At 35.3% G+C, this 6,604-nt stretch overlaps 1 pseudogene; it reads left to right on the top strand.

The window, feature by feature from the left end:
• Positions 1 to 221: 221 nt before the first annotated feature.
• On the top strand, positions 222 to 1,229 carry LOC129641517 (olfactory receptor 9K2-like; annotated as a pseudogene).
• Positions 1,230 to 6,604: the final 5,375 nt, after the last annotated feature.

The following is a 6,604-nucleotide window of genomic DNA, read 5'->3' as shown; positions in this document are numbered from 1 at the left end:
CAATAAAATAGGCTAATTTCTTGCAGAAATCCATGCCACATATGATTTAATAAAATAACAAAAGAACATCTTTCATTGCTTAATAGAATAACAGTTTAAGAAGCCTAATGACATCTATTTCAAATTTTTGCATCTTTCTGACATTAAAATTTATTTGTATGCAATGTCTCATTAAAATGTAAACAATTTAATTCTACATCTAGAGAGTATTAATAGTACTACAATCAAAGCCACAATTTCATTTATTTTGCTTTATGCCTATCAGTAGATTTCTGCCATGGGCGACAGGGAAACAAGCAACCACTCAGAAGTGACTGACTTCATTCTTGTCGGCTTCAGGGTCCGCCCAGAGTTCCACATTCTCCTCTTCCTGCTTTTTCTGCTTATCTATGCCATGATCCTTCTAGGGAACGTTGGCATGATGATCATTATTATGACTGATCCCCGGCTGAACACACCAATGTATTTCTTCCTAGGCAACCTCTCCTTCGTTGATCTCTTCTATTCATCTGTTATTGCACCCAAGGCTATGATCAACTTCTGGTCTGAGAGAAAGTCCATCTCCTATGCAGGCTGTGTGGCCCAGCTGTTTCTCTTTGCCCTCTTCATTGTGACTGAGGGATTTCTCCTGGCAGTCATGGCTTATGACCGCTTCATTGCCATCTGCAACCCACTCCTCTACTCCATTCAGATGTCAACACGTCTCTGTGTTCAGTTGGTAGCTGCCTCCTACTTTTGTGGCTGTATCAGCTCAGTTATTGAGACCAGCATGACATTTACTTTACCCTTTTGTGCTTCTCGGGCCATTGACCACTTTTACTGTGATTACCGTCCACTTCAGAGGATTTCTTGTTCTGATCTCTACATTCCTAATATGGTATCCTTTTTCCTATGCAGCATTATCATTTTGCCTACCATAATTGTAATTATTGTGTCTTATATATATATTGTATCCACAGTTCTAAAAATACGCTCCACTGAGGGGTGAAAGAAAGTCTTCTCCACTTGCAGCTCTCACCTGGGAGTCGTGAGTGTACTGTATGGTGCCATCATCTTTATGTATTTCATCCCTGACAGATTTCCTGAGCTGAGTAAAGTGGCCTCCTTGTGTTACACCCTGGTCACTCCCATGTTGAATCCTTTGATTTACTCTCTGAGAAACAAAGATGTCAAAGAATCTCTGAGGAAGATCCTAGGGAATAAACTATGTTTATTTAATTCTATATTAACTGAAAATAGAATTAAGTAAATGTAATATAACTGAAAGCACTAAGTTTTATAGCAACCTGGGGAAGGACTGATGCAAAAAAAAATAAAATGTACCCATTAATTTTAGAGACTATTTGTTTGAATCCTATATACTTACTGCCAAAGAATACATTTGTACTATGTTCTGTCTGGCTGTTGATTTTGGAATGAAATTACTTTCTCTGTACTTCATGTCATGTTCATCTTCATTTTGGATAAGGATAATGATTGCCTTGTAGTTTGTTTTTAGGAAGTACATATTCCAATTTTACTCCAAACTCTGAGATTGTTGTTTGGAATGTATTGTTTATCTTGAATCAGTCACATATGTTATGTGGTTATATGTTTACTTGGTAGAGGTAATACAATCTGATGTATTAAGCAGGACAGAACAAAATATTAGATTTACTGAGGAAATCTTTGTGAATGTCTAGTGAGAGAATCAGATAGTCTGTAGTACATAGAGTCTGAAGTGTGAAATGTAAGTAGCACTTAATGGAGAAGGGAATGGCAACCCACTCCAGTATTCTTGCCTGGCAGGCTACAGTCCATAGGGTCACAAAGAGTCGGACATGACTGAGTGATTAACAGTTTCCAAATGGCTAAATGAATGGCACATTTATTTCATGGTTTCTCTGAGTTAAATCATTATTATTTCTCCCTTCATTTGAATATCTACTAAGCTGATAAATTATTTTTGAAAATTCTCCTTTTTCACAAGAAAACTAGTAAAAATAAACAAGTACAGATAATTCACATTTTGCTATATATGCCTTAGTGAGAATTCATTCATCAAATTAATATTTATTGAATTTTGATGTACTCTTTGCTTATAAAAATTCCTAGGTGTAAATAATTTCTATACTTGAGATCACACTAATTGAGGGAAAATATCTAAACAATAGTCATATGGTAAACCCAGTGAATAAAGGCATATGTATAAATTACAAAGAGAGAGCAGCTTATACAGATGATGATATAAATTACTTTTTTCTGCAGGAAGCAGGGAGCACTGGGGATTTTTTTTTTAAGATATTGTGTTCTAAAAAAAAATAAAGATATTTTGTTCTAATAGGCATTTTATAAAAATCACATTGGTAACTTGCAGTTGATAAATATTCATGGAAGAAGATAATCACAGAAAATGTGTGATTGTTCAAGTAAGAGGTTATGGTGGCTTTAGGATGATAGTCTTACACAAGATGGTGAAAAGAGGGAATACCTTTAAAATTATTGGTAAACTAAACTGAACACTGATTAATGGATGATAAAATAAGAAATAGGTGGAAGTGAATAATGACTTCTAATGTTTGAGCATCTCTGAGGAAACGCTGCCTCACAAATGGAGGAGGAAATATGAGTAATAATAGTTAATCATTAAGAGTTAAGAAAATAATGTCAGATCATACTGAGTTTTCTAATTCTGGTTTTGCTTATGTGCTCCATACTCAACTGTCTTTACTTTGCAGAAACTCCTGTTTCTCAGTTTAATATAATGATGACACTAATGTCTAACAGGCAAAGACTCTGTGCTTCAGATTTAGCTGAAGTGGAACTGAAAAGAATTAGGACTTTCTTTCTTTGAAGGCTTATTCCATTATAGGACTCAGAATGTTGCATGAAAAATTCTATATTTTACATGCAAAAGAGTGCTGGTAAAATATGCCTAAATAGATTGAAGAGCACATTTATCTAAAACATTCTTATGTCTTTAATCTCATCTTATGACATCCCATTACATTTATAGTTATAGCTCATTGTAGAGTCATAACTAGTAAATTTTATTAAATTAAATTTTAGAGTTCATGGTATTGAATCCTCACTCAGTTGCTGCTACACTAACAGCAATTATATTTAAAAATTTAGCCTCCTTTTATTATTCTGTTTTTATATAAGAAATATCTAAATAAATTGTTAATTAATAATGATAATGTTTTTATTATAATATATAATACATACACATAAATAAATTTTCTATTTTCTTGAGTATCTTTCTATTTTTCAGGTGAAAATCAAACCTTTTTTAAAAAAAGATATTTCTGAATCATTGCTCAAAAATGCAAGTTCTCAGATCTAAAAAAGATCTGCTCATTATTTTTTTAAAAAACACGTTATTGAGGAAGAATTTGTGTGAAATAAACAGTATGTATTTAAAGTGAACAACTCTATAAGTTTTGGTGTCAATAAAAACACCACATCTTCAAGATACAGAACATTTCCTTCATTTCCAAAAGGTTAATTATGCCTCTTTTCAGGCCATGCTTCCCTCCAAACCCATTTCTAGATAACCAGTGCTTTGGCTGGTTTATAATGGAGTCATACAGTATGTGCTCTTTTCTCTCAGGCTTCTTCATACTCTTCTTCAATTTACTCTGAGTAAATTGATTTTGAGATTTATTTTGTCATGTATAATATTCCAATTTCCATTACACATGTATACCAATTTTTATGCACTCTTAAATATGGGCAATTGATGTTTGTTAAGCTTTTAGATATTGTGTATACAGCTGTTTTAAGTGTTCATATGTGTTTGCCTAGTTTGTTTCCTTTATCTTTGCTGAATTTTGAGACTTGTGATTCTTAGATCTCATAATAAATATATATTTGACTTGAAGAGACTACCAGGGAAATATATAGAAATAAATAAAGAACAAACCCAACAAAATCGACTAAATCTCAGGAAGAATAGTGAGAATCTATGACATTTGAGCCAGGACCCACTCCCTCCCTGCCCTCTCTCATCCCAGCAGAGGTGAAAGTGCACTCAGGCAAGTACAGGCAGGAACATAGAGATCCCTCTGCTCCTGGATCCCAGTCAAAGGTTGCCATCTAAAAAAGATGGTACAATCAATCCCCTTGATTGTAGTTGCTGCAAACATTACTTGTCCCCTCAAGCTCCACGTTGAAGAAAGTCTAATCAAGGCAAGAGTACCTAAAATGTCTGGTGATCTCTACCCAACCCCCATTCGTGGGTAAAAGCTCTACCCTAAGCATGCCAGGCCAGGAGTACTGGGCCCCAATTCCAGCTGCTTCAGTTCTCTCAAAGGATAGAAATTTTATGCTCAGAATACCATAGGCTAGTGGCCTCCCTCAGAAACCTTCTCCTAAAGCAGGAGTGTCATTCTGAGCTAACTGGGCCACTATTCCTGCTGCAGTGCAGGTTTTACCTAGAACAAAATGTGTACTGTGATAACAGAGGGCTCCACAGCTCTCTGCATGTGAACTGACTCTATCTGTAAAAATGTGTAGGAAATTTAAGCTTAAGTGAACTCCAAAACTTAATAAATATTTGGTGATAAGCAATTAAAAGGAGACTGGTGGTTCTATAAGAGCAAAAAGCTAACTGTAGACCAACTAGATGTTTATCAGAAAGAACCAAGGAAGAAAGCAGCTAAAAAAGGTCCTTCTGAAAGTGAAAGAAAGTGAAAGTGAAGTCGCTCGGTCGTGTCCAACTCTTTGCAGCCCCGTGGACTGTAGCCCACCAGGATTCTCCGTCCATGGGATTCTCCAGGCAAGAATGCTGGAGTGGGGTGCCATTGTCTTCTCCAGGGGATCTTCCTGACCCAGGGATTGAACCCAGGTCTCCCACATTGCAGGCAGAGGCTTTAACCTCTAAGCCACCAGGGAGCCTTAAAAAAGGTCCTTCTAGGGTTGGGTAAGCCTCAAGTTGTGGCCATGCCTCAGCCAATTAGGGGAGTACCCTGCTACCTGCCCCACTTACACAGAATTAGTGGCCCCACCACAGATAGTTATCTCACAGAGTTCACACAAGGGATGCCCCTTGGCTCTGGTGACCTAGAGGCATGGCTCTTCTAGACCTCACACATCATCTACACAGGCCATGCCTTCAAGACTGGGAGAGATAGCTGTTTCATCTGATGTATAGAAACAAACACGGAGAGTCAAGCAAAGCAAGGAGATAGAAGAGTATGTTTCAAATTATTGAACAGATAAAACCTCATTAAAAAGACTTTACAAAACAGAGATAAGTAATCTAGTTGATACAGAGATCAAAGTAATACTCATAAAGATACTGACAGACTTCAAGAGAAAGGAAAAAAAAAAAAAGAAAGATTAGTGGTTACCAAAGGTGAACAGGTTAGAGTGGAGGGATGCACGATGAAATGGGTCAATTGTATGATGATTTATAGAAACTAAATATTTGATGTGAGCATGTTCTACTATTTAGAAGTAGAAATAAAACGCTGTACACATGAAACATGTAATGTCACAAATCAATGTTGCCTAAATAAAAAACAAAGTTAAAAATAGATGATGATGATAATGGTAATAATGATAATATTATTAATTGAAAACTTTCTTCTACCAAAAGCTTAATTTGTGGTACTTTAGGTAATCTGTGTAATAATGTATATAATCCTGTTGAGTGAAGTAGGGAAGTAGTAATAGTGAAGTAGTGATAGTGTTCATTCAACCTTAAAAACCATTCAAGAATTTCTCAAAATCTGTGCTTAGTGGTGCAGGGCCTTAAAACTAGACTGTCTGATATCAGAAGCAGCACTCTTACCCTGTTCTTTTAAATGAGGGTTGCAAACAAATCGGTGATATACTACATGCAATTCTGCTAAAATGCAAATAAGAATTATTTTGAATGAAAAATAATTCTGAAGCTCACAGAAATAGTAAGTAATATTAGCTGAGAAATCTTTAAAGAACATGTTTAATAGTAATGGTGAAAGTGGGCACACTTGTCTTGTTCCTGACTTTAGAGGAAATGCTTTGAATTTTTCACCATTGAGGATAATGTTTGCTGTGGGTTTGTCATATATAGCTTTTATTATGTTGAGGTATGTTCCTTCTATTCCTGCTTTCTGGAGAGTTTTGATCATAAATGGATGTTGAATTTTGTCAAAGGCTTTCTCTGCATCTATTGAGATAATCATATGGCTTTTATTTTTCAATTTGTTAATGAGGTGTATTACATTGATTGCTTTGTGGATATTGAAGAATCCTTGCATCCCTGGGATAAAGCCCACTTGGTCATGGTGTATGATATTTTAGAACTAATCAATGAATATAGTAAAGTTGCAGGATATAAAATCAACACACAAAAATACCTTGCATTCCTATACACTAATAATGAAAAAATAGAAAGAGAAATTAAGGAAACAATTCCACTCACCATTGCAACGAAAAGAATAAAATACTTAGGAATATATCTACCTAAAGAAACTAAAGACCTTATATATAGAAAACAATAAAACAGTGGTGAAAGAAATCAAAGAGGACACTAATAGATGCAGAAATATACCATGTGCATGGATTGGAAGAATCAATATAGTAAAAATGAGTATACTACCCAAAGCAATTTATAGATTCAATGCAATGCCTATCA

This window comes from Bubalus kerabau, chromosome 1 (genome assembly GCF_029407905.1).
Source record: "Bubalus kerabau isolate K-KA32 ecotype Philippines breed swamp buffalo chromosome 1, PCC_UOA_SB_1v2, whole genome shotgun sequence".
NCBI lineage: Eukaryota > Metazoa > Chordata > Mammalia > Artiodactyla > Bovidae > Bubalus > Bubalus kerabau.
The sequence above is the reverse complement of the archived record's forward strand: the minus strand, read 5'-3'. Positions and strand labels throughout refer to the sequence as shown.